Here is a 23,015-nt window from a genome sequence, read left to right as displayed (position 1 = left end):
GGCCGGGCACAAAATCTAACTGGCTTGGAGGAGGGTCATAGGGGGAGGAGCCAGTGCACACCACCTGATCCTAAAGCTTTACTTTTTGTGCCCTGTCTCCTGCGGAGCCGCTATTCCCCATGGTCCTTTCAGGAACCCCAGCATCCACTAGGACGATAGAGAAAATATATTATGTACTCCTGGCTCCTGCTATAACCTATAACTGGCACTGCAGTAGTGCTCCCCAGTCTCCCCCACAATTATAAGCTGTGTGAGCTGAGCAGTCAGACAGATAATCAGATATATATAATATTATATATAGATAATAGATGATGCAGCACACTGGCCTGAGCCTGAGCAGTGCACACAGATATGGTATGTGACTGAGTCACTGTGTGCTGTGTATCGCTTTTTTCAGGCAGAGAACGGATTATAAATAAAACTGGTGGTCACTATCAGCAAAACTCTGCACTGTACTGAGTACTCCTAATGCTCCCCAAAATTAGTAAATCAAGTGTCTCTCTAATCTATTCTAAACGGAGAGGACGCCAGCCACGTCCTCTCCCTATCAATCTCAATGCACGTGTGAAAATGGCGGCGACGCGCGGCTCCTTATATAGAATCCGAGTCTCGCGATAGAATCCGAGCCTCGCGAGAATCCGACAGCGTCATGATGACGTTCGGGCGCGCTCGGGTTAACCGAGCAAGGCGGGAAGATCCGAGTCGCTCGGACCCGTGAAAAAAAACATGAAGTTCGTGCGGGTTCGGATTCAGAGAAACCGAACCCGCTCATCTCTAGTTATGATACAGTTGAGATCAGTCTCTGGCTGATGCTGTTTTGTTCATGCTGTTAAGTGGTTTAGTGTGGGCTGGTATGTATCTCGCCCTTAGATTAACAAAAGTCCTTTCCACGTACTGTCCATTCCTAAGTACATGGAATGGATTCCTCTGGAGAAGATACATATTCTGCCGCACAAGACACAGAGTCGCTGGATATGGTTATGTGAAAATTTGCACACAAACACAGGAAAATCAGACTTGCCTACCCTCCCGCATTCAGCGAGAGGCTCCCGTTTTTTCCTTGAGCCTCCCGCTGCCACGGAAACCTTGCTAAGACTCACGGTTTTTACTGGTCCCTCCGTGAAAATCTGGACTGCGCATGCGCGAGTTTAGAATTGCAGAGAGAGTGAGGGAGAGGGCACTGGCGCACGCCGGGAGATGGCAAGGCTGCCGTCATTGTGGGTAGCTGTGGCTGTCAGTGCAGAGGCAGTCTGAGCGCAGTGAGCAGAGACTCGTCACTGCAACCATCCACAGTGCGGGACAGGAGATGCAGGCAGAGCATGGATCCTGCAACAGCTTTGCCAATTGCATTTTGTATGCACAGAGGTCGAAGGTGGTGCGGGGTTAGCAATGCAGGGAGGCGCTGTTAGAGAGGCGCTCTCCCTGCTCCAGCAGCAGCTGTCTCATAGCCATTCATTCAGTGACAATCCCCCTCAGACACAGGAAACTTTGTTTTTACATCCCACAACCGAGGCCCCACCCCTCATGCAGGCTCCGCCCCCTCCACGGCCCGCGATTCCCCGTTCCTCTCCTCAGGGACTGGGATTATTTTTCCCTGACAGCAGCGGCACCATCCAAAAGACGAGGCCCCGCCCCTCTCACAGGCTCCACCCCTCCCACGGCCCGCAGTGAGACCACCAGAATGAATCTCCTCCAGACTCCTGTGGTAAGACCCTTACAAATGGTTCAGTTACACTACACCACTCGACCACTTATAGAATTGCTTAAAGAGATTCCGTTGGATGTATACATTTTTAATATTTAGTGAATTATATGCTTTACATTTATGATACAAAAATTATTTTTTATATGGAGGCTAAGAATATTTTATTCAAATAAAATCTCCTTTCATATGGGGGTGATGAAGCAGGAGAACAGCTACTGTATATTTTCAGTTATACCCCTTTCAGACCGCCCGAGGTGGGTCGCACCCCGGAGCCTGACATGGGAGCTTCCAGTGTGCGACCCACCTCAATCGCCCACATGATCTCCAAGCGCCGCCCGTCAACACATAGTGAAAGGGAAATGGGTCGCATCGACCCGGCTCCCGTTCACACCGCACAGCAAGCTGGGTTGAACATATTTTCAACTCTGCTCGCTACCTGAGTTGGAATACTGGGTCGCTCAAACCGGTATTTCAACCCTGGTACCTTTCAGACCGCACATTCATGTGCCAATAACACGCGTTTGTAGCTGGCGGTCTGAAAGGGGTATTACTGGTGCTACGCAAAAAAGAGCCTGATCATTTTCTTAATGGGTCACACTCAGATTATTATTACAATAAACAAATATCACGTTTTTTCAGAGTGCGAAATATATCCACCATCGGACCATATACGCTATTACATTCCCTCTACCACCATGAGGATCCAGTACAGAGCTCCTACAGGTAAGAGCTCTGTGTAGCCACCATGGGATCAGTACGAGATTCCGGCGGTCCCGTTACCATTTTCAAAGCTCATCCACCAATATGACAAGTGCAATATTTTCCCATTAAAATTACATTCTATGGCCCTCATTCCCTATTGTTCGCTCGCAAGCTGCTTTCAGCAGCATTGCACACGCTAAGCCGCCGCCTAGTGGGAGTGAATCTTAGCTTAGCAAAATTGCGAACAAAAGATTCTCAAAATTGTGATTAGATATTTCTAAGCAGTTTCTGAGTAGCTCGATACTTACTCTGCCACTGCGATCAGCTCAGCCCGTTTCGTTCCTGGTTTGACGTCACAAACACACCCAGCGTTCGCTCAGACACTCCTCCGTTTCTCCAGCCACTCCCACGTTTTTTCCAGAAACGGCAGCGTTTTTTCACACACTCCCATAAAACGGCCAGTTTCCGCCCAGAAACACCCACTTCCTGTCAATCACATTACGATCACCAGAACGAAGAAAAAACCTCGTAATGCCGTGAGTAAAATACCTAACTTAATAGCAAATTTACTTGGCGCAGTCGCAGTACGAACATTGCGCATGCGCAATTAGCGGAAAATCGCTGTGATGCGAAGAAAATTACCGAGCGAACAACTCGGAATGAGGGCCCATGTTAAGTATTAAATCTACCCAGCTCCCCTGCAAGGGCAGCAATGCAGGGAGGCGTCTTGCTGGAGACGCACTATTCCCTATCAAGATGCGTTCGGGATGCGGGCAGCCAGAATCTTGGCGTCGGAACCCCGACACACATGCAGAAGATCGGTGGCGAAATGCCGACACTGGAATCCTGACACCCGCATCCCGAACAAACGGAAGTGTGCACACACTGTTAGTGTTATGCCGTGGGGTGGGGGGTAGATTTATGCACCCCCAGGGAGGGTTAGGTTTAGGCACCCCCGAGGAGGGTTAGAGTTAGGCTGCGGGGGGAGGGAGGTTTAGGTTTATGCACCACCAAGGAGGGTTAAGGTAAGACTGCAGGGGGAGGGGGGCAGGGTTAAGAGGCATAAAGAGAGGGTTAGAGTGGTATTGGGGGAGGATAAGTATAGTTACTTAGCCCCTGTTGGCCTCGGTCGGAATTCTGACCGCCGACACCCCAACCGCCAGCAAAGCCTGTAACACCCCCAACTCTGCTGCTATTCACCGATGCTGTGCCTGTTAATCTATATGATAGGCAGCAGAAAAGCAGCAGCATCAAGGCGCTTCAGCGCCAATCCCCAAGTGCTGCTGCTGCTGTAGATAAGATTTATTTTTTCCTGCTAGCCTTCTAGCATCCAATGCCCCATCGAAGGCCCCACGGCTCTCCCTGGCATGGATAGGAAAAGATTCCTTTTTAAAAGCTTCTTCTTTTACCTCCCCTTTCTCCTATCTCTACACCTTTTTGTCCTCTTTAAGTTCTTTCCTTAACTGCTTCATCCTCTGTTCCATCACATCGCCTCCCACTCTCCTTCCTCTGCTTCTTCCACTGTCCACTCCCGGTTGCACCTTTCTGCGCCTGATTCTCCTACTGTTGGCATTATGAGTATAAGTGGCATTACTACTGTGGGCATTATGTGTATAAGGGACACTACTACTGTGGACATTATGTGTATATGCAACACTACTGTGGGCATTATGTGTATAAGCTGCACTACTATTGTGGACATTATGTGTTTGAGCGGCACTACTACTGTGGGAATTATGTGAATAAGGGGTACTACTATTGTTAGCATTATGAGTATAAGTGGCACTACTACTGTGAGTATTATGTATATAAGGGGGACTACTACTGTTGGCATTATGTGTATATGCGACACTACTACTGTGAGCATTATGTGTATAAGCAGCACTACTATTGTGGGCATTATGTGTGTAAGGTGCACGACTGCAGTGGGCATTATGTGTGACTACTGTGTGTCATAACATGAATGAGGGACACTACTACAGATGTGTCCCTGTACATCTTGGCTGCGGGAGGCAGCGTGTCTGCCTGCTGTTGCTGTCCCATTCATTGCTATGGGGTATATATATATATATATATATATATATATATCCGTATGGTCCGGCTCTCCTTCTAATTGCAGTACTCGTCCGGGTGCCCTCACAACATGTATCCTCACAATTTTCCAAGTGCAGCACTCCTGGACTTATCAAATAAATCACGGCTCAGACAGGCAGGTACAGTAACGTTTCAGTGCCACTTTATTTAGGCACTTTCATCAGACAATACAAAATACAAAGTGACTCACCTAAATAAGTGTACCCTTCACATGGACGCCAAACGCCGGAAGCCGACATCCAGGACCTCCCACCTGGCCGGCCTCACGTCATCAATGACGTAATCCCAACACACGCCTCACCTCGGCGGGCTGAGATCTCACTAAAACCCCACATACATATCAAAAAGTGCTAGTGCATAATAAACATTAAAAAGTTCAAAATGTTCAAAATAGCCCAAACCTAAGGCGCCCAATAATCAGATATTCTTTATGTCATACCATGAATCGGTATATTAAACTCTTTATGAACATGTTTAAGTTACCATCCTATTTTGGTTGCAATTTACTGGCCTCACGTACCTAAACAGATGTATTATAATATATCACTATTTATATTAATCAGGATATCCTCACTACTGCTCATGAGTATTACAGAAACCAATTAAGCCCTAGATGTTCGTTGAGCCCCTTAGGGCTAAGTGTGTCTAGTCTAAAAATCCATTCGGACTCACACTGCATTAATTTCAGTGATCTATTGCCACCTCTAATTAGAGGTGGTATGTGGCCAATCATCCTATACCGCAATGTACTTAATGGGTGTTTAGCACGACTAAAGTGTCGAGCTACCGGCTGCTCGCTGTCCCCTTTAAGGATAGCGGCTTTTATGGAACTACGATGTGCTGCCATCCTTTCTTTAAAGGCTCGTTCTGTCTTACCGACATATGATTTGCCACAAGGGCAAATAATCTGGTATACTGTGAATTTTGTATTACACGTGAGTGTATGTCTGATTTTATATTTATACCCTGTAGTAGGGTGATGAAAAGTGTCACCCGCTATAAGGTACTGGCATGTTGTACATGCACATCTAATGCATCCCATATTCCTACTCCTAGTGGCATAGTTAGATCTTACATCAGTTTTTACCAGTATGTCGCGGAAATTACGGCTCCTAGTATAGCAACTCATGAGTTTGGTATTATTCAACTTTAACTCTTCATCTGTCTGGATCATAGGCCACCATTTTTTGGAGATCTTACTAATGTCATTGCTATGTTGATTGTATTCCTGCACCCAAGGAATCATGGTAGAACTTTTTCTTGTATGATTTTGCTTCAATAATTCATCTCTATCTAGTTGAAGTACTTTCTCCTTAGCCTGTATTAAATCTTCTAAGCAGTACTCTCTTTCATGAAATTTCTTAATCATGGTGTTCATCTGCTCATCTGCCAACTGCGGGTCAGATGTAATTCTTTTTACCCTAAGCAATTGGGAAAAAGGAAGGCCTCGTTTAAGAGGTCTTGGATGAAAACTCTTGCAGTGGAGCAGGTTATTACGGTCTGTTATTTTTGTATATAGGGAGGTAGTAATTTTACCTTCATGTTTCTTTATACAAACATCCAAAAAATGGACTTCTGTCTTACTGATAGTATATGTGAATTTAATAGGACATTCTTGACTATTATGTCCTTCATTCACAGACACAAATGACTCTTGACTGCCTCTCCAAAATATCAATAAGTCATCTATAAATCTGGTATAGAAAACCACATTACTAGCAATCTCAGGATTAGAAAAAAAGACGTCAGTCTCCACCTGGAACATATAGATATTAGCGTACGATGGGGCCACACTGGACCCCATCGCACAACCTATACGCTGCAGGTAGTACTTCCCGTCAAACATAAAATAATTTTTAGTGAGTACCAGACACAATAAATCAAGTAGAAAATCAAGGTCTGGACCAGTATAAAGTGGATTGCCATTAAGAAAGCGCCTAACTGACGCTATTCCTTCTTCATGCGGGATGACTGTATAAAGGCTTGATACATCAAGCCTTTATACAGTCATCCCGCATGAAGAAGGAATAGCGTCAGTTAGGTGCTTTCTTAATGGCAATCCACTTTATACTGGTCCAGACCTTGATTTTCTACTTGATTTATTGTGTCTGGTATTGGGTTATTGAACAAAATCATACAAGAAAAAGTACTACCATGATTCCTTGGGTGCAGGAATACAATCAACATAGCAATGACATTAGTAAGATCTCCAAAAAATGGTGGCCTATGATCCAGACAGATGAAGAGTTAAAGTTGAATAATACCAAACTCATGAGTTGCTATACTAGGAGCCGTAATTTCCGCGACATACTGGTAAAAACTGATGTAAGATCTAACTATGCCACTAGGAGTAGGAATATGGGATGCATTAGATGTGCATGTACAACATGCCAGTACCTTATAGCGGGTGACACTTTTCATCACCCTACTACAGGGTATAAATATAAAATCAGACATACACTCACGTGTAATACAAAATTCACAGTATACCAGATTATTTGCCCTTGTGGCAAATCATATGTCGGTAAGACAGAACGAGCCTTTAAAGAAAGGATGGCAGCACATCGTAGTTCCATAAAAGCCGCTATCCTTAAAGGGGACAGCGAGCAGCCGGTAGCTCGACACTTTAGTCGTGCTAAACACCCATTAAGTACATTGCGGTATTGGATGATTGACCACATACCACCTCTAATTAGAGGTGGCAATAGATCACTGAAATTAATGCAGTGTGAGTCCGAATGGATTTTTAGACTAGACACATTTAGCCCTAAGGGGCTCAACAAACATCTAGGGCTTAATTGGTTTCTGTAATACTCATGAGCAGTAGTGAGGATATCCTGATTAATATAAATAGTGATATATTATAATACATCTGTTTAGGTACGTGAGGCCAGTAAATTGCAACCAACATAGGATGGTAACTTAAACATGTTCATAAAGAGTTTAATATACCGATTCATGGTATGACATAAAGAGTATCTGATTATTGGGCGCCTTAGGTTTGGGCTATTTTGAACATTTTGAACTTTTTAATGTTTATTATGCACTAGCACTTTTTGATATGTATGTGGGGTTTTAGTGAGATCTCAGCCCGCCGAGGTGAGGCGTGTGTTGGGATTACGTCATTGATGACGTGAGGCCGGCCAGGTGGGAGGTCCTGGATGTCGGCTTCCGGCGTTTGGCGTCCATGTGGAGGGAACACTTATTTTGGTGAGTCACTTTGTATTTGTTATGCACACCAGAGCCTGCAGGAATGTACTGGTGTCAGAACTGTTATGCACTCCAGTGCCTGCAGGAATGTACTGGTGTTTGAACTGTTATGCACACCAGTGCCTGCAGGAATGTACTGGTGTCTGAACGGATAGGTATGCAAAACAAATGAACTCACAGACAGACTGGGGAATATGACATTACGTACACAGAAGGTGATAGGGTAACAAAATACACACAAAGTGAACATAGAAGCCCAGAGGCTAAGGAACTGGGTGTCTCCCTAGTATTAGTAATGCTCAGATGGGAAAAGCAAGATGTTGTGTTTTAATACGTAGAGAACCCGAAATGCTGTTGCTAAGGGCAACAGCAAAACCCTAAAGGGTTACCAACGGGTGTGGCAGTAAACTCCTTGGTCAGAGATGGAATGATAGACACAAGGAGAGTCTCCACAATCCTAATTCTCACTTGCAGTGCACAGGTTCAGCTTACTGCCACTAAGCTGACACCTGAACACCTTGCACAGTGAGACAGAATTTAGGCAGGCAAGTCTTAGAATACAGCCGCAAACTTGCTAAGTTCACAGAGTAGTAAAAGAACCCCAGCAAGCTAAACGACTGACTCCAGTCTTACTGCTAGGTCTGGATTGGCAGAGTGTAGTACCAAATCCCCAGACCTATTTGCAGTAAGCAACAACAAATACAAAGCTACACAGTACTGGCTAACTTTCAGGAACTGACTAACCAACAAAGATTCAGCAGCATCTGCTTAACCTGAGAAGAGGCCTTATAAAGCAGGTGCTGTCCACGCCCCACTCAGACCTCACAGACTGTGAGCACAAAAACCAGCACTGGATCCCCTGCCGTGCACAGAGCCTGTAACCACTGCACAGCAAAAGACCCGAACCGGAGTATCACCTGCGCTCAGGTTACTCCGCTAGCACTTGTCTCCCGGTTGCCATGACAACGTGGCAGCACAGGGCAGGAGACCCTAACAGTATTTTGTATTGTCTGATGAAAGTGCCTAAATAAAGTGGCACTGAAACGTTACTGTACCTGCCTGTCTAAACCGTGATATATTTGATAAGTACAGGAGTCCTGCACTTGGAAAATTGTGTGTATATATATATATATATATATATATATATATGTATATATATATATATATATATATCGTTCAAGAAAGCTGCGGCACTCAAGGTCTTGGAAACAGTCAAATATATTTAAATCATCAGAGAAAAATCCATCGACGTTTCGGGGGCTCTAACCCCTTTGTCAAGATGTGAACAAGTGTGTATGAGTGAAAGAGACTCACCTTAAGTAGGAGAAAGCCCGCCGACCACAGTGACGTGCAGCCGCTCCGGAGCCCGCCGTGTGCGCCGTGCCGCGCGTAGTGATGACGCGTCAGGGTATAGTCAGAGAAGTTCGTTGCTAAGCAACTCCAAGCAGGAAGTAGACACCCGGGATGATGCGGCTAGTGATTGAAAACAAAGTTCTGAGTGACACCACAGATTGATAGCAGATAACAGACATGTGCTGTAGAAATGTAAATAGCTAAACAAAAGAAAAAATTGTAAGGTACATAGACAAATGGAGGGACAGATACAGGTGGACCGTGCCTCAGTGTTGGTAAACGATCAAGAATGGAGCACCCTGTGTTATACAGAGGCAAATGTAAAAGGACAGAGCCCATATTAATTAGTGCATCAATATGTGGCATATAGCACCCTACTACATATACATATAATAATAATCATATATGAACAACCTATATCTAACATATAACAAAAAAATGTCCTGAACAATCCAATCGATTGTGGACCGTATATTGGGTCACTCTTCAGTTAAGGGATACTGTCACCAACGGACAACTACATGGAGCTAGTACCTAACCGAATGTACTCCATATGATTCTTTCATTTAAACCCGAAGGGTGAATGGTATTCAGTTTGTAGATCCAAGTTGATTCTTTCCTGAGGAGTAAACCCTCTCTGTCGCCCCCCGCGCAGGGATTTGGGTACCTGATCAATTATAATATGTTTAAGACCAGACAGAGTGTGTTGAGCCTCAAAAAAGTGTCTGGCCACAGGTTGGTCTGAAGTCTTGCCGGATAGTGCTGCCTTGATCGCAGAGCGGTGAAGGGCCATACGTTCTCTTAGGGTCCTGATGGTTTTCCCTACGTAGCATAAGCCACAAGGGCATACTATCACATAAATAATATGCGTGGATGTACAGGTCACAGTGTGTCGGATATAGATCTTCTTGTTGGTTGTAGGCACCGTGAACAACGCCCCTGCGCGGGGGCGACAGAGAGGGTTTACTCCTCAGGAAAGAATCAACCTGGATCTACAAACTGAATACCATTCACCCTTCGGGTTTAAATGAAAGAATCATATGGAGTACATTCGGTTAGGTACTAGCTCCATGTAGTTGTCCTTTGGTGACAGTATCCCTTAACTGAAGAGTGACCCAATATCACTTCGCGCGGCACAGCGCACACGGCGGGCTCCGGAGCGGCTGCACGTCACTGTGGTCGGCGGGCTTTCTCCTACTTAAGGTGAGTCTCTTTCACTCATACACACTTGTTCACATCTTGACAAAGGGGTTAGAGTCCCCGAAACGACGATGGATTTTTCTCTGATGATTTAAATATATTTGACTTTTTCCAAGATCTTGAGTGCCGCAGCTTTCTTGAACGCTATTGGACTTTGCTCTGAAGGCACCAGGGCAACGTTTGGTTTCAAAACCGAGTGCCGGGCTGTTGTTACCGTGTATCCATACAGACACGGTCATTGGGACTGTATCTGCTAGAGCCAGGGCACCGAGCCCTTATTTACTTCTTCAACTGTATTGTATCTCTGGTCGGATGAATGAGCTACCACTGGCTAACACTGCAGTGCTACACTAACGTCACCAGCACAAGGTTTTCCGGTGCTTCACTGGGGACTGAACACGTTTTCTGCATTTCTCCAGCACATAATACTGTGCACTGCACTGCAATTTACTACACTGCTTCACAGCTACAGATTGCAACAAGTTTACAGGCATGAACCCCAGCACCTCAGCAGCCAATATGGATGAGGTCAGAGGTTATAAACACCTCAATATTAACAAAGGGGATTTATACATCTTTACGGACGAGGATGCCGACAGGCTCCGCTTCAAGGAGCAATTATCATCTACAGAGCAACCGTATGGTCTAGATGACCTGTACCAACAGCTATACAAGCTTAAACGCAGAGAAAACGATTTTCTTCTGCATGGCATATCCCTGTCGGATTACCACAGGGAATGCATGATCCCCCGGAGCTTTAGGGTTAAAAATGCACCCACCATAGGGAGATTTAACCCAGAGTTCTGCAAAAAATGGGTAGGAATCACTAACAAGTGCAGTCTCGACTTAATGCTGTTGGTGATTGAGGAGGCGAGTAGAGAGATAAAATTGGTCAAAGAGAAAATCGCTATATTCGAATCTGACCATTTGCAGACCCTACAACAAGATGAGGCCCATGACTGGTTGTCCAAGCTACGTACCCAGTGCGACAATTACCGCAGAGACCTAATAAAGGTCAAAAAGAACAAACAGAACATCGTTCAGGAAGACTATGAGAACAACAGGGTGTACCATTGGCTAATGGGAGGTGGACCCAGCGGCTCCCAAAAGACCTACCCAAGGTCCAGACAAGGATGGCGCCGTCGCAGAGAAAATAATCCCAGGTCGGCAGCTTCGTCGAACAGCGACAGTGAATTCACAGTGGCCGACTCAGATGGTTCATTAGAGACACACGCGGCCCCTTTGGATCAAGCAGCACCCCAGTCTTTAAAGACAAAAGGGCGGCCACCCGTCGGGGCAGCCAGAACACGAGACTCAAGAGACCGTGCTGTAAAAAACAAGACTTAGTATATAACCTTTCCAATCATACACTTACACCCACAGAGGTGAAAGTTGTCAATAACGGCCTCACATTTGTACCTACTAATCCACATAATGATCTCACTTGTAAAATAGACCTCTTCCAATTTGCAAGGATACTACGTCGTTAGGAATACTTTGCCCAGCAGCCAGAGCAGAATTCACTCACCACTCCTGTTTTTCAGCCATTCCTCAACAAAAGGAGTCACTCTCTTTTTGATCCCCCTTCTTCCAATCCCTCCATTAAGTCATATATACGATTAATGGATGAGTCGGTGGACAAATATTCTAAGGCAGCACAGCGGCAACATTACAATTTATCCAAACAGGAACAGATAGCACTCAGAAACCTTGGTTCTTATACAGATATCATTATCCGCCCAGCAGATAAGGGTGGGGGGGGTAGTGATCCTTGAACTCGCCTACTACAGGTCAGAAATCCTGACGCAGTTGTCTGACTCCAACACATATAGTCTGCTGACCTCTGATCCCACGAGTACCTTCAAGCGAAAATTAGACGGCATCTTAACCGCAGCGCACTCACAGGAACTTATTTCAGATAAATTACTCAGAGCTCCTACACAGCAGCATCCGGTGGTTCCCATTCTATTTACAGTGCCTAAAATCCATAAAAATTTAAATACCCCGCCCGAACGACCTATCATTTCGGCGCGGCAGTCACTGTATCAACCTATCTCGCAATTCCTTGATAGTATATTACAACCACTGGTACTCAGACAATCCACTTGCCTAAAGGACACCACTTCATTTTTACACATTTTGGAAGCATTCGGTCCGGTTCCTGAAGGGGCACTTCTTTGCACAGTCGACATCTGTAGTCTATATACCAGCATACCGCATGGGGATGGTCTGGCAGCAATGAGAATGTTCCTGGTTGAAGAAAGGATGACCGACGTAGACCTAGATCTCTACATGAATTTACTTGAATTAACCCTTACCAGAAATTACTTCTTATTCGACGTCCGGTTCTATCAACAAAGAAACGGCTGTGCGATGGGCAGCAATGTGGCCCCATCATACGCCAACGTATACATGCTGAAAGAGGAAGTCAATATGTTTTTTCAAGATCAAGAGTTGTCAACTCACAACGCACTCTTCACCAGGTATATAGACGACCTGTTCATCATCTGGACAGGGGATGAGACTGCCCTAAAGGAATTATTGGCCTCCATCAATGCCAGGCCATCTCCCATCAAAATTACCTACCCAACTGTCTGCCACATCCATTAACTACTTGGATGTTCTTGTTACCATACTTGAAGGTAAACTGTGAACAAGTGTCTATCACAAGCCCACCGACAAGAACACCCTTCTTCAAGCAAACAGCCATCACCCTCGTTCTTTGAAGCAGGGACTTCCTAGGTCCCAAATGATCAGGACAGCCTGAATACATAATCAATCAGTAGGCCTGGAGGACAAGCTCGACAAGCTGATACACAAGTTCACAGCCAGAGGCTATGAATGCTCCACTCTGGAAGCCACCAAGAAGGAGGTGATGAAAATGCCACGTACTGGACTCATGCAATCCAAAAAGAGACCACTAGAGAGAAGGATTCCGTGGATTACGGCTTTCGACACCTCTAGCCCTGTGTTGAACCGAGCCAACAGGTCTCTATGGCCCATAGTTGCCACTGACCCACAACTCCCCTTCAAACATAAAACCCCCATGATGAGCTACCCAAGGGGACGTAATCTACGGGATATGCTAGTACACACTGATATATCTAACTTCCCCAAATCTACAGATACGTCTCAGAAAGACACGTTCATTTCTAGAAAACCTGTTTGTTACCGTTGCCTGGGTTGCACAACCTGCACTCATATGTTGACAGGGGCGGTGTTCACGGTGCCTACAACCAACAAGAAGATCTATATCCGACACACTGTGACCTGTACATCCACGCATATTATTTATGTGACCCATTATACGGTCCACAATCGATTGGATTGTTCAGGACATTTTTTTGTTATATGTTAGATATAGGTTGTTCATATATGATTATTATTGTATGTATATGCAGTAGGGTGCTATATGCCACATATTGATGTACTAATTAATATGGGCTCTGTCCTTTTACATTTGCCTCTGTATAACACAGGGTGCTCCATTCTTGATCGTTTACCAACACTGAGGCACGGTCCGCCTGTATCAGTCCCTCCATTTGTCTATGTACCTTACAATTTTTATTTTTGTTTAGCTATTTACATTTCTACAGCACATGTCTGTTATCTGCTATCAATCTGTGGTGTCACTCAGAACTTTGTTTTCAATCACTAGCCGCATCACCCCGGGTGTCTACTTCCTGCTTGGAGTTGCTTAGCAACGAACTTCTCTGACTATACCCTGACGCGCTGACGCGTCATCACTTCGCGCGGCACAGAGCACACGGCGGGCTCCGGAGCGGCTGCACGTCACTGTGGTCGGCGGGCTTTCTCCTACTTAAGGTGAGTCTCTTTCACTCATACACACTTGTTCACATCTTGACAAAGGGGTTAGAGTCCCCGAGACGTCGATGGATTTTTCTCTGATGATTTAAATATATTTGACTTTTTCCAAGACCTTGAGTGCCGCAGCTTTCTTGAACGCTATTGGACTTTACACTGAAGGCACCAGGGCAACGTTTGGTTTCAAAACCGAGTGCCGGGCTGTTGTTACCGTGTGTATATATATATATATATATATAAAATCTCTGTGTGATCCGGCTCTCCTTTAATATACCTTACTGGACCAGGTGCCTCCGTGTGGAACCATGCATACATACTATGAACGCGGCACTCCCGGTGTTTCAATTACATTTATTTGGTCATTTTTCAATTTGACCTGAGGAAAATGACCAAATAAATGTCACTGAAACGTTGTTTATAATTTGCCTACGAAAGAAGTTCATAGAGACACCAGGAGTGCGGCGTTCATAGTATGTATGCATGGTTCCACACGGAGGCACCCGGTGCAGTAAGGTATATTAAAGGAGAGCTGGTTTTAGAAAGGAAAGAAAAGGATTGGACTTGGGGTGGCGCACTAGTATTGAGTAAACATATTTAAAATATAACTTTTATTTCATCTTCAAAAAAAAGCCAAGAACTGTGAAATTATTAAAATCAATAAAGACAAAAGTGAGACATGGTGCAACATATAAAGTTAAAAACACACACTCTTCACATCCACTGTGCTGTTTTATCTGGGCCATATCAAACATAAATAAGCCCTGTATGTTTGTAGCTGGTTACAATTACTAAACACTGTTAGACATTATTGCATAGAGGTAGTCAGGGCCCTGACGAAACTAAAACTGTGAAACGCGCGTCGGCGATTCACACTCTTATCCATGTGTTTAATCCAATGTGCATGTTATAGCTTTATGTGTTAGTCAGATAATGTGTATCGATACAGCGATTTCTCCATGAGATAGTGACATACTTCTAGGTGCAGCACAGGCTCTATTAACTCCAACAGCCAAGTTCAGATAGCAATAGAGCTTAGCAACATTGTATCAACTTATCAGCGTTCAGTATAAGCACACAGAGGAACCCTATTTAACTCCTACATGTGATTGCAACATAATGACAACTAACCATGTTTAGATTTACAACCGCCAGGTAGCTACCTCTATGCAATAATGTCTAACAGTGTTTAGTAATTGTAACCAGCTACAAACATACAGGGCTTATTTATGTTTGATATGGCCCAGATAGTGAATAACGAATAAAGAATGCTACACACATTGTTGAGAATCAGCAGTTAATTAGAAACCTCAAATGGTGATAAATCGAGCATTCATCAACATCAATTGAATGTATTGAAGCTGATACTTTAATAGTACCGTTGGAGGTCTCTGTGACCATTGTGAATTATCAACCGGCACAGAGAAGCTATTATCAAGAGACAGTATATGATAAAGTGTACACATCATTGCAGTCGGCATAGATGAAACCCCTATACTAATTACAGAGATTGAGGGTACTGAACATTTAAAATAGAGATCTGTGAGTGTTTACACTATTACTGGTGACCAGATATTATGGTGTCAAATACCTACACCCACTAGCATACTAAATTCATGCAATCTCACATTTAATACGGCCTATATAGGCAATAAGCAGTTACTACGGTTATATATAATACTGATTGTAACGATATGGTGTGAAGAAATTAAAGGTGTAACAGTTTTGATATACAACCATATGATTAAGGATGGGTCCATCCAGCATAATTAAATTATCTTAAAAGTATAAAAGCTACCTTCATTATATATTTCCTCAATAATTGTGAGTGCTGACAGCATAGACTGAGAGCACCAGAGATATCATATTTCTTAATTGAGGAATTTCTCGGTGTATCAGTGTGAATTTTACACTGTGGTTAATAGACCTTAATTTGTGGGACAGTTTATAAAATTTGACAAGTGGAAGCTTTGCCTATAAATCCATATATGTTGAACACCCTCAATAAGTGCTGACAGCAGAGACTGAGAGCACTGACTAACTTCACTAATAAAGAGTGGTTTTCGGATTATCATCAAGCTATATACCTTATGACTACAAATATATTCCATGTTAAGTAGTAGTCATAAGCACTGATTGTGGATAATTACCAGTCCGATCTTGATATACCAATGCAATTGGTGCTGACAGAGGCATATTACAGGTGCGCTGACAGCTGAGACTGAGAGCGCATACCTCTGTTCCACACGAATCACCGTATGAAGGATTTACTTTAGGATACATTTGGTTATACCTACTGTTACACAGGATATATTCCCTAGAAATGCATGCCTCATATAGAGGTTAAAGTGTGGTGTAGGTGGTTGGCACAGATGACTCAAGTCGAATAAAGATATGGAATTTATTTAATACCAATAGATCAATCATATCACATTGCTGTCTACTTGTAGCAAGTCTGCACCTAACTCGATATTGTGATCACATCCTGACAACACTAACCAACTATTAACAAGGTCATAGAACCTAGAATATATTTACTGCATGTATAAAACATTGCACAGCACAGTGGATGTGAAGAGTGTGTGTTTTTAACTTTATATGTTGCACCATGTCTCACTTTTGTCTTTATTGATTTTAATAATTTCACAGTTCTTGGCTTTTTTATGAAGATGAAATAAAAGTTATATTTTAAATATGTTTACTCAATACTAGTGCGCCACCCCAAGTTCAATCCTTTTCTTTCCTTTATAAAACCAGTTCTCTATCTTGGCAACAATATATTGTGTGGCAGCACCCCCTGAATCTGACCAGACATAAGGCAGTACTATATATGGAGGGGTATCCAATATAAACCATTGAATAAAATACTAGTGCAGTAGTTTCCAACTCCCTTTTTCCCTCTCATGATATTAAAGGAGAGCCAGATCACACGGCAATTATATATGTATATATCAGTGCACGGAACTCTGGGTGAGCGGGAGTTTTAAACTTTTCCTGTTCCTAGTGATGAGTTCCTGCTTGGTAATCCACAAAATCCAGAGTTCCAAATCTCTACTGCAGCTGCAGAATGTGCAGGTCTTGTTTTCTTCTCCCTTGGAGGGAGCTGATCTCACCAGAATGTGGGCAATTGTGGTGAGACACAAGACCTCTCACCATAATATAAACACACAATCCCACACCAGTGTCCATAGATTTTCTATTTCCGTCCCTTCTAACAAATGTACATGGTACATTAATTTATAGTGCACCTATATTACTACTCTTTTTTTTCTTTCTTTATTGCTGCTTTTAATACTATAGCTTTCACCTGCCACTGCAGGACACAGCCCTGAGTGGCAATAAACACGCCCATAGGTGGAGTTATATACATCCTTTGGGCGGAGCATGACACACCCCTGCAATGGCGTGTCATACTGCTACCACCTGGAATCTCCCTGAAACTAGTTTTCAAAAGTAGGCAAGTATGAGGAAAATGTCACACACAGTTTCCCCCAAGTACCTTCAGAGAAACAGAGATTGGAGCCAGCACACACAGCGCCCCAGTATACAGTGACAGAGTAACTGCCTGACACTGACTGTGTCCCCTTAATAGATTACACAGTAAAATACAGTCCCCCCCCCCCCCTTCTACAACCCCCTGGTACCGCACAGGATAGCTGGAGTCGTGTGGAGGGTCAGTGCTTCCTGTCAGCGTCTCTCAGTGATGAACTGCAGGAAGAAAATGGCGCTGGTGAGCTGCTGGGTCCGCTCTGGGGAGTAGCTCCGACCCCAAACATGGCGCGTCTTCCTGCACTTTACTGTATTATACTGGCCTGAGGTATTATAAACTAGCAGCAGAACTAATGCCCCTGATAGTAGAAATGACCAGTTTTGAGGGTATTTGCGGTGGCCCAGGGCGTCCCTCACAGCGCCATACCTGATGTACCGCTGAGCCTTCCAGAGTGCAGTGTCAGTACTGCGCTCCCACCTTGTTGCCACCTATCACATTGGCTCCCCGCTTGTCAGGTCACCAGTGTCACACTCCCCACCGCGATCTTCTGGCTCTGTTACGGGGTGTCGGCAAGCTGCGGGAGTGAGCAGTCGCCTCGGGGGCTAATGATCATCACCCTCAGGAGCTTAATGTCCTGTCAGCGGAGATAGTGGCCATTAACCTCTGAGGGTTGGACACTACTTCCCCCCCCCCTAAGTCCCACGAAGCAGGGAGGCTGTTGCCAGCAGCCTCCCTGTGCCTAACATCTTAAAGAAAACAATAAAAACAAAAAAGCTGTAGGAGCTCCCCTAGCTGTGACCAGCTCCTCTGGGCACATTTTCTAAACTGAGTCTGGTAGGAGGGGCATAGAGGGAGGAGCCAGCCCACACTATCAAAGTCTTAAAGTGCCCATGGCTCCTGGTGGACCTGTTTATACTCCATGGTACTAATATGGACCCCAGCATCCTCTAAGATGTAAGAGAAATACAAACATGGTCAAAATACCCACATTAAAATGTCGACAGGTCAAAAAATCGACATGAGATTTTCATGATTTTTTCATTGAAACCAACTTGTTCACATTTTACCATCCCAGTGGATGTGGAGGGGAAATATAATAGTGTGACGAGCGCAGCGGGACACCGTGCCCGAAGCATGGCGAGCGCAGCGAGCCATGCGAGGGGACACGGTACACTTATACGGTGTCCATGTCGACATACATACCCATTTTGTTTTACTTGTTGACATTTTAAATGTCAGTATTTTGACCGTGTTGACATTTTAAATGTCAGTATTTTGACCATGTCGGTATTTTGACCGTCAGGATTTTGATTTTAGGTAAATCATACTGATCCCATACCTGCTTAGGGCAGTACTGTCTAACTGGATGAAAAGGAAGAGTTTTCAGTGGAGGCATAACTTGTATTGCTAAAAATTTAAAATGTGAATTCATTAATTTTTTTTCATTTAAATTCAGGGATTGTTGGTTCCAAAATATTGCCATCATATTTTATGCTGACCAACCACAGCAAAGTCTCCCCTTCTGGCCAGTCCCCACACTGACAATGCAACAGGTATCGCACAGATTTTATATACAAACTGCTCTTTTTTGTCATGGGTTTAGGTCTGCTCGCTCATTGGCTTAAAGAGCTACAGTAGAATGCATATCAGTTACTGTAGCACCTGCAGAATTAGCTGACAAGAATTAACTTCCATATCAAAAAATGGGGTGAGAAAGTGTGACCACAAAATGTTATATAAACAATAGGTTTTAATTCACGGCACTCTACCATCTGCGGTGTCTGAGGTACAGAGTACGTAGACCACTTGCCAAACCCCTCCTCACTCCTGGATGGCCTACTTGTGATGTGGAATCACCCTGTGTTGTGACCTGGAAGCCTATTCAGGTGAGTAGTTGGACCCCACTCCTACATGGTGGTGACACTTGTCATTGCCCCTAGGTATCTGGCCCACTCTCGCTGCTGGGAGGTTAACACTGTATAGAATACATTTTTAAAACATTGTCCTGGTTAACACCTTTTAGAATACCTTTTTTTAAAGTTTTTCCTCTGTACAGATGCAGGTTAACTTTGGATGCAGATCCTGGCCTTGAACCCTGTACGTAGACCTCTTGCCAAACTCCCCATCACTCCTGGAAGGCCTACTTATGATGTGGAATCACCCTGTGTTGTGACCTGGATGCCTATTCAGGTGAGTAGTTGGACCCCACTCCTTCATGGTAGTGACACTTTTCTTTGCCTCAAGGTATCGGGCCCACTTTCGCTGCTGGGTGGTTAACACTGTTTATAATACCTTTTTTTAAACTTTTTCCTATGTTACCATGCAGGTTAACCTTGGATGCAGATCCTGGCCTTGAACCCTGTATGTAGACCACTTGCCACACCCCTCCTCACTCCTGGATGGCCTACTTGTGATGTGGAATCACCCTGTGTTGTGACCTGGATGCCTATTCAGGTGAGTTGTTGGACCCCACTCCTACATGGTGGTGACACTTGTCATTGCCCCAAGGTATCGGTCCCACTCTCGCTGCTGGGTGGTTAATACTTTTTAGAATACCTTTTTTTTTAATTTGTCCTCTGTACCCATGCAGGTTAACCTTGGATGCAGATCCTGGCCTTGAACCCTGAGGTTAACCTTGGATGCAGATCCAGGCCTTGAACCCTGTAAGTAGACCACTTGCCAAACCCACCTTTACTCTTGAAAGGCGTACTTGTGATGTGGAATCACCCTGTGTTGTAACCTGGATGCCTATACAGATAAGTAGCTGGACTCCACTCCTATATGGTGGTGACACTTGTTTTTGCCCCAAGGATTGAGCCCACTTTCGCTGCTGGGTGGTTAACACTGTTTAGAATACCTTTTTTTAAACCTTGTCCTCTGTACCCATGCAGGTTAACCTTGGATGGAGATCCTGGCCTTGAACCCTGTACGTAGACTACTTGCCATATCCCTGCTCACTCCTGGTAGGCTTACTTGTGATGTGGAATCACCCTGTGTTGTGACCTGGATGCCTAATCGGGTGAGTAGTTGGACCCCACTCCTTCATGGTGGTGACACTTTTCTTTGGCTCAAGGTATCGGGCCTACTTTCGGTGCTGGGTGGTTAACACTGTTTAGAATACCTTTTTTTTTTAAACCTTGTCCTCTGTTACCATGCTGGTTAACCTTGGATGCAGATCCTGGCTTTGAACCCTGTATGTAGACCAATTGCCAAACCCCTCCTCACTCCTGGATGGCCTACTTGTGATGTGGAATCACCCTGTGTTGTGACCTGGATGCCTATTCAGGTGAGTTGTTGGACCCCACTCCTACATAGTGGTGACACTTGTCATTGCCCCAAGGTATCGGGCCCACTCTCGCTGCTGGGAGGTTAACACTGTATAGAATACATTTTTAAAACATTGTCCTCTGTACCCATGCAGGTTAAATTTGGATGCAGATCCTGGCCTTGAACCCTGTGCGTAGACCACTTGCCAAACCCCTCCTCACTCCTGGATGGCCTACTTGTGATGTGGAATCACCCTGTGTTGTGACCTGGAAGCCTATTCAGATGAGTAGTTGGACCCCACTCCTACATGGTGGTGATACTAGTCATTGCCCCAAGGTATCGGGCCCACTCTCGCTGCTGGGTGGTTGACACTTTTTAGAATACCTTTTTTTTAAAGTTTGTCCTCTGTACCCATGCAGGTTAACCTTGGATGCAGATCCTGGCCTTGAACCCTGTATGTAGACCACTTGCCAAACACACCTTTACTCTTGAAAGGCGTACTTGTAATGTGGAATCACCCTGTGTTGTGACCTGGATGCCTATACAGATAAGTAGCTGGACCCCACTCCTATATGGTGGTGACGCTAGTTATTGCCCCAAGGTATCGGGCCCATTTTCGCTGCTGGGTGGTTAACACTGTTTAGAATACCTTTTTTTAAACCTTTTCCTCTGTACCCATGCAGGTTAACCTTGGATGGAGATCCTGGCCTTGAACCCTGTACATAGACTGCTTGCCATATCCCTCCTCACTCCTGGAAGGCCTACTTGTGATGTGGAATCACCCTGTGTTGTGACCTGGATGCCTATTCAGGTGAGTAGTTGGACCCCACTCCTTCATGGTGGTGACACTTTTCTTTGCCTCAAGGTATCGGGCCCACTTTCGCTGCTGGGTGGTTTACACTGTTTAGAATACCTTTTTTTAAACCTTGTCCTCTGTTACCATGCAGGTTAACCTTGGATGCAGATCCTGGCCTTGAATCCTGTACGTAGACCACTTGCCAAACCCCTCCTCACTCCTGGATGGCCTACTTGTGATGTGGAATCAACCTGTGTTGTGACCTGGATGCCTATTCAGGTGAGTTGTTGGACCCCACTACTATATGGTGGTGACACTTGTCATTGCCCCAAGGTATCGGGCCCACTCTCGCTGCTGGGTGGTTAACACTTTTTAGAATACCTTTTTTTAAAGTTTGTCCTCTGTACACATGCAGGTTAACCTTGGATGCAGATCCTGGCCTTGAACCCTGTAAGTAGACCACTTGCCAAACCCACATTTACTCTTGAAAGGCGTACTTGTAATGTGGAATCACCCTGTGTTGTGACCTGGATGCCTATACAGATAAGTAGCTGGACCCCACTCCGATATGGTGGTGACACTAGTTATTGCCCCAAGGTATCGGCCCCATTTTCGCTGCTGGGTGGTTAAAACTGTTTAGAATACCTTTTTTTAAACCTTGTCCTCTGTACCCATGCAGTTTAACCTTGGATGGATATCCTGGCCTTGAACCCTGTACGTAGACTGCTTGCCATATCCCTCCTCGCTCCTGGAAGGCCTACTTGTGATGTGGAATCACCCTGTGTTGTGATCTGGATGCCTATTCAGGTGAGTAGTTGGACCCCACTCCTTCATGGTGGTGACACTTTTCTTTGGCTCAAGGTATCGGGCCCACTCTCGCCGCTGGGTGGTTAACACTGTATAGAACACATTTTTAAAACTTTGTCCTCTTTACCCATGCAGGTTAAATTTGGATGCAGATCCTGACCTTGAACCCTGTACGTAGACCACTTGCCAAACCCCTCCTCACTCCTGGATGGCCTACTTGTGATGTGGAATCACCCTGTGTTGTGACCTGGAAGCCTATTCAGATGAGTAGTTGGACCCCACTCCTACATGATGGTGACACTTGTCATTGCTCCAAGGTATCAGGCCCACTCTCGCTGCTGAGTGGGTAACACTGTTTAGATTTCCTTTTTTGAAACTTTGTCCTCTGTACCCATGCAGATTAACCTTGGATGCAGATCCTGGCATTGAACCCTGTATGTAGACCACTTACCAAACCCCATTTCTCACTCCTGGAAGGCCTACTTGTGATGTGGATTCACCCTGAGTTGTGACCTGGATGCCTATTCAGGTGAGTTGTTGGACCCCACTCCTACATGTTGGTGACACTT

At 44.8% G+C, this 23,015-nt stretch overlaps 1 protein-coding gene across 1 annotated transcript in view; it reads right to left on the bottom strand.

The window, feature by feature from the left end:
- LOC134908939 (cytochrome P450 2K1-like) overlaps nt 1–1,086 on the bottom strand; it is a 271,207-nt gene extending 270,121 nt beyond the window's left edge. Inside the window, exon 1 of the mRNA XM_063915201.1 lies at nt 1,026–1,086. The gene's annotated coding sequence lies outside the window, so the exon portion shown is untranslated. The remainder of the gene's footprint in view (nt 1–1,025) is intronic.
- Between the last annotated feature and the right edge of the window lie 21,929 nt (nt 1,087–23,015).

The sequence above is a fragment of the Pseudophryne corroboree genome, chromosome 4 (assembly GCF_028390025.1).
Source record: "Pseudophryne corroboree isolate aPseCor3 chromosome 4, aPseCor3.hap2, whole genome shotgun sequence".
Lineage (NCBI taxonomy): Eukaryota > Metazoa > Chordata > Amphibia > Anura > Myobatrachidae > Pseudophryne > Pseudophryne corroboree.
The sequence above is the reverse complement of the archived record's forward strand: the minus strand, read 5'-3'. Positions and strand labels throughout refer to the sequence as shown.